Below are 6523 nucleotides of genomic sequence, written 5' to 3' on the forward strand. Positions count from 1 at the left end.
AGGGAGGGGGGGGGAGGGAGGGAGGGAGAGAGGGGGCAAAATTAAATTTTAAAAAACTAAAATGGATAGGAGGTTCATCGTCGAGGAGGGAAGGGAGAGAGGGGGAGCTTCTCCAGTGCGCCGTTGAGGGTGGGAGGTGATGGGGCTTTGCAGGAGGGGAGGTGGTGTTAGGTGCTACCAACGAGATGACGGGATTTGCAACGTTTTGGGGGCTGGGTGGGAGGGCTTTTCAACTCGCCACGGCGGGAAAGTGGGGCGGGGTTCCCAGTGTCGGGGGTGTTGCCGGCCGGATGACCCTCCAAGCGACAGTGGAGGTGCCGAACGACGCTCCAGGCAACAATGGGGGTACCAGCCGCACATGAAAGGGGGAAGGAAAATGAACTACTGGGTCTGGAGGGAACCGCCTAGTTTGTTAGTCGGACAACTGGTTCAAATGGTCTGATTCCGCTTTTCGGTCTAATTGACTGGATCAGACTGGAACCGTGACCAACCAACGGTCCGATCGATCCTGTCCGATTTTTAAAACCATGATAATTAAATAGGAGCCTCATGGAAGTTCCATTAATAACTTCATGAAATGGAGTCTTTTATGTTAGGTTGAAAATATTATAAGTAAAAAAAATTATTGAGAATTTCTTTTTTTTGTGTTTGATTTTATTATGAAAAAATATAGAAGAAAATTAAATGTAATTAAAATTAATTAAAAAATTATATATTTAAAAATTGTTTGACCTTCATATATAAAAATTAAAATAAGTGAAATGGATTTGGAGCCGCAAAAAATATTAATTTATTAATTTTAAATATATTTTTATATTTTTCTATCTCTTATATTTTCCCTCAAATGTTTTCGAAGTATCAAACACATGTTCATGACTGCATACACCCTTGTTGCATTCATCTCTCCCCAATTTTGTTTGTCATGATGCATGCATGAAGGTATAAATGTGTAACATTTAGTTGTCACCCATTCTTCACGTAAAAGAAGTGGGGTATAGTAAAACCTCAATAAATAAATATTCTATAAATTAATAATTTCATTTAAACAATAAAATTTCATGATCTTGGGCTACTAAATTAATAACCTCATTCAATACATAAGACAATAATATATTTAAAAAACCATAAGATCTCAATGAAATATAAATTAACAATTAAAGAAGTACATAAAAATTCATAATATAGTGTGAATGACTTTTTACAAATTTTATTTTCTTAATTCAACTCTTTTCAAAACCATCACATCATTGAAACATTTTGAGTCCATTTTATTATGTTTTTTAAGACTTGTTTTTAAAAAACCGTTTTTAAGTTAAAGAATAAAAAATAATATTTTAAAACAAGTTTCAAAAAACATGGATAAATTGATTCATATTTTCCTTTTATTTTTAAAAAATAAGTGAAAAGAACTCCTACTCATCCTATCAAAAAAAAAAATTTATTTCATTTTATTTTTAAAAATTGTTTCCAAAAAACAACGACCAAACAATATTAGAAAATTTTAAAAATGGTGTTTTGTTTTTAAAAATAGAAAACTGTTTTTAAATCATACAACCTGATGAAAAATAAGATTTCTAAATTATACCTTCTAAAATGCTCAAGAATTCTAATAGGTTGTTTCACTAACCAATTTTATCATCTCAAGTCTTGAATGGAACTACAAATATGAGAACCATTTTTTTTATTTTATTTTTTTCACATTGTAAGAGTTTTGACATTCATTTTCACATAGAAAATAAAACTTTTAAAAGAAAAGGAGTTTTGTTTCTCCAAAAAGAAAATTTGTATTTTTTTTCTTTGTTTTCCAAGAGAAAAAAAAAACATATTTTTCTCTTTTTGGTTTTAGAGTTGTTGTAGAGTGATTTTTTTTTGTTTATTTAAATTAATAGTATTAATTTCTAGGTAGTTTTAAAACCCTTATAAACTACTACCCCATTTTCTCACATTTATTGGGTTGGATTGGCTTAACCCAATTGGACACACCCAAACTCAACTCCAACATTTTTATTTTTAATTAATAATCATCTATTCGTTTTAAATATTTTTAGGCTTCTATATATTAACTTTTGACCACATTTATCATTTTTAGATTTATAAGTTATGTATGTACCATAAAAATATAATATTTCTTCTAAATTAATAAATATTCATCTATTGGTAAATTAATAACCCTACTAAAATAATAATTTTTTAAATCACAAAATTATTATTTTAAAGGGGTTTTACTATATTTTATAAATAGAATAAAAAAAAATCACCAATATTAATAAAATATTTCTATAATTGTTTTTCTTTATAAAAAAAAGAAAAAAGAAAATTTTCATATATAAATGAAAAAATAATTATCCTATGTAGAAAAATAATACCCTTGAAAAAAAGAGTTTGAATAGAATTTTTAATAAATGGAATTTTAAAAATAATTCGCACCTAATTTCTGTACAATAGTTTTCATGGGAAATTGACATATCAAAACAAGATAAATACTTATATTAAATAGTAAGAAACCGTCAACACAAGCGGGGATAGCTCAGTTGGGAGAGCGTCAGACTGAAGATCTGAAGGTCGCGTGTTCGATCCACGCTCACCGCATGTCATGCAAATTTTTGTTTCGTTTTTATTTTTCCTTCCCCAGATATTTTCCTTTTTCATTCAAGCTGACCACTTTATTCTATTTTCCACTTTTTCAAATTTGTTTCAATTTGATTATCAAAATTTTCAATAGAGTCATGACCAAATTATTTTAACATCCACCAACAAATAATATTTTTATTGGAAACTTTAGTAGATCAAAATAACCCTTGATTATTACATAGAATCTTGAAATTAGATACAAGAAAAATGCAAACTTATAAATAAAATTAATATTTTTTTAACATAAAAATACATACCTACATATCTCATTATTTGTTTTATAAATCAGTTTTATCTTCACCCATTTAAAAATACATATTTTTTTTATTACTCAAATAATTATTTCCTAAAATGACCATTTTATTTATTATGTTAATAACACTAATTAATAATTTTTTTTTTACCGTGAGAATTGATATGAGATTAATTAAATAAAATTTTTTAAAATTAAAAATATAATTAAAACTAAAAAGAAAATGTTAAAGCTAAAAATATAAAATAAAATATTAACTTTCACTTAGTTAAAACATTATGGTTGAAAATATAAATATTACGAAAGAGTTGGAAATAAAATAGGAGTAAATATTTTATTTTTTATTTTTTAAGTTTTTTTTGTTTTTAATTATATATTTAATTTGATATATATTTCTTTAGTGCATATTATTTATCAAATGGCACATTTGCCCTGGTGGAACTGGGGATGCAAATTTTGAGCTTTGACCGTTGACCGCCTTTGTTGACCAAGCGTTGACCAGGTGATATATCCCTGCTATATGTCGTGTCGGCACACATCAATATTTCGCCGAAATATCGCTCTTGGCTGAAAGGTCTAAGGGGTACAAATTTTACTGTCCATTTCACAGTACTAGGATTGTGGAATCAAGAAATGTTAAATTTCTTGAATATGACTTGGTTAGTGGGGGTGATCAATTCAGAAACATAGTTTCTGATATTGATCATACAGAGTTTCAACCTTCCACTTCAAGTGATAAATTGTTTGTTGTTCATAACACCCCTCAAGTTCAAACGGGTGTAGAATAAACAATCGCTGAAGTTTAACCAATCACTGAAGACCAACCAGTCATTGAAGTTCCATAAGCTGTTGACAACATTTCAGTAGATCAAGTTGATCAGGAGTTGCCTGACACTTCCGAACAACAAGTTGAACCTCATACTTCCCTAGAAGATAATGGTGCAACTTAAGAAGGTTTACTCGAACTAAGAGGTCAGCAATTCCTTGTGATTATGTAGTGTGTCTACAATAATCTAACTACAATATAGAAGCTGAAAATGATCCTGAATTTTTTTCACAAGCCATGAGTTGCAAAAAATCATAATTATGGTACAATGCCATGAAGGATGAGATGAGTTCCATGAGGGGCAACAATGTTTGGGACCTTGTTGAGTTGCCTAATGGTGCAAAAGCCATTGGTTGTAAATGGGTCTTTAAGGCAAAGAAAGGCTTATTAGGCAACATTGAGAGATACAAGGCCAGACTTGTTACAAAGGGGTTCACTCAGAAAGAAGGAATCGATTACACAGAGACCTTCTCTCTAGTATTTAAGAAAGATTCCTTACACATTATATTGGCATTAGTAGCCCACTTTGATTTGGAGTTGCAACAAATGGATGTGAAAACTGCATTTCTTAATGGAGAGCTAGAAGAGGAGGTTTACATGAAACAACTTGAAGGATTTCCCTCTAGTGATGGTGAGAAATTGGTTTGCAAGCTCAAGAAATCCATATACGGTTTAAAACAAGCATCCTACTAATGGTATTTAAAATTCCATAACGTAATTTCTTCATTTGGTTTTGTAGAAAATGTTATGGATCAATGCATATACCTTAAGGTCAATGGGAGTAAAGTCTATTTTCTTGTTTTATACGTGGATGATATCTTACTTGCAATCAATGATAAGGGTTTACTTCATGAGGTGAAACAATTCATCTCTAAAAATTTTGGCATGAAGGAAATGGGTGAGACATCTTATGTCATTGGCATTAAAATCCGTAGAGACAGATTTCGAGGTATCTTAGTCTCAGGAAACCTATATCAATAAAGTTTTAAAGAGATTTCGAATGAAGGATTGTTCACCTAGTGTTTCTCCCATAGTGAAGGGTGATAGGTTCAATCTAAACCAATGCCTGAAAAACGATCTTGAGAGGGAATATATAAAGAACATTTCATATGCTTTTGCAGTCGGAAGTCTGATGTATGCTCAGGTATGCACAAGGCCTGACATTGCATTTGTTGTTGGAATGTTAGGACGATATCAGAGTAACCCAGGTTTGGACCATTGGAGAGCTGCAAAGAAAGTGATGAGATATTTTCAAGGAACCAAAGATTACAAGTTAATGTACAGACAAACAAGAAATTTAGAGGTTGTTGGCTACTCAGATTCAAACTTTGCTGGCTGTGTTGATTAGCGTAAATCAACATCTAGATACATTTTTATATTGACCGGTGGAGCTATATCTTGGAGGAGCGTTAAGCAGACCTTGACTGCTACTTCTACTATGAAAGCTTAGTTCATATCATGTTTTGAGGCTACGTGTATGACTTAAGAGTTTCATTTCCGAGCTTAGAATTATGGATTATATATCTAGGCCATTGAGTATATATTGCGACAATTCAACTACTACCTTATGGCAAAGAACAATAAAAGTGGAAGTTGAAGCAAGCACATCGACATTAAGTATCTAGCCATAAGAGAACGTGTTAAAGAAAAGAAAGTGGTTATTGAGCACATTAGCACTAAATCGATGATCGTTGATCCTTTGACTAAGGGCATGCCACCGTTGAAATTCAAGGATCATGTCGTAAACATGGGACTTAGTTCCCTTATGTAGTTTCTATTGTACAAACTCTTATTATGATGTTTTCTCATATTGATGTGCACCTTTATTTAATTTTGAGAAAATTTAACTTCATTGGACCAAGAATGAACATATGGTTTATTCATTAAGTGATATTGCCACATAAAGTATAATGTTAAGAAATAAATACACTGTAATACATGAAAGGTAACACTCGTTATATAGAGAACTTATCGTCATGATTCATGTATTTGTTACTTAATGTGGATAATTGATGGATTAAGATGACACATTAGATTAAAGGTGTGGACCAAGTGGGAGAATGTTATTTCTGTTACACACCCACAACACCCATAAAATGGGTAACAATCTCCATTAGTTGTGGGAGTTTATCTGAGGTGGTCCAACACCTCTAACCAAGTCTTCCACATTTCCTACAGTCTAGAAACGTGACCCACAACTGTTTTGAAATGGTGGCAACGACAACGACATGGTTTTAATGGGAAGCCACAACTCTAAATATATCATTTTGGTCCCCAAACTCGTTTCTTAAGATTTTCTTTAGTACTACACCATCTTCTGTGAGAGATTAGAGTTTGGAAAAGCCAAAACTTGTAGCAAAACAATGAGTATAATAAATCAAACACCAATGGCTGGAGGTAATAGCCAATCCTAAATTTCTTCAATTTTCGATTCGTATGGTTTGTTTTCATCCACATTGGATTGTGTGTAAGTTTTTACACAGGGTCGTTTGCATCTCTACCTTAAACTATAAAATATTACTCCATTACGAGTTTCACTTTTTCTTATAGCTCTCTTGCTCCATCGCGTGTCTATCGCTCTTTCTCATATCTTTATCTCATCTCTCCCTCATAATTTTTTCCCCTCACGATTTATAATATTTATAGGAATATTTTTACGAACTTTCTTATTCAATAAAAAATCTAATTGCAATCATATATAAAGTTAGAGAATATTCTATATAATATTTTTTTTAAAGTATATTCTAAATAGGAATTTGATATATATTTCCAAAACATATATATATATATATATATTAGAATTAACATTGTTA

General features: G+C 31.3%; 1 non-coding gene across 1 annotated transcript; it reads left to right on the plus strand.

Annotated features, from left to right (window-relative positions):
- Nucleotides 1–2516: 2516 nt before the first annotated feature.
- On the plus strand, nt 2517–2589 carry TRNAF-GAA. Its single transcript has one exon. It is a non-coding gene; the product is annotated as a tRNA-Phe (tRNA).
- The last annotated feature ends 3934 nt before the right edge of the window (nt 2590–6523 follow it).

The sequence above is a fragment of the Vitis riparia genome, chromosome 12, assembly GCF_004353265.1.
Source record: "Vitis riparia cultivar Riparia Gloire de Montpellier isolate 1030 chromosome 12, EGFV_Vit.rip_1.0, whole genome shotgun sequence".
Classification (NCBI taxonomy): domain Eukaryota; kingdom Viridiplantae; phylum Streptophyta; class Magnoliopsida; order Vitales; family Vitaceae; genus Vitis; species Vitis riparia.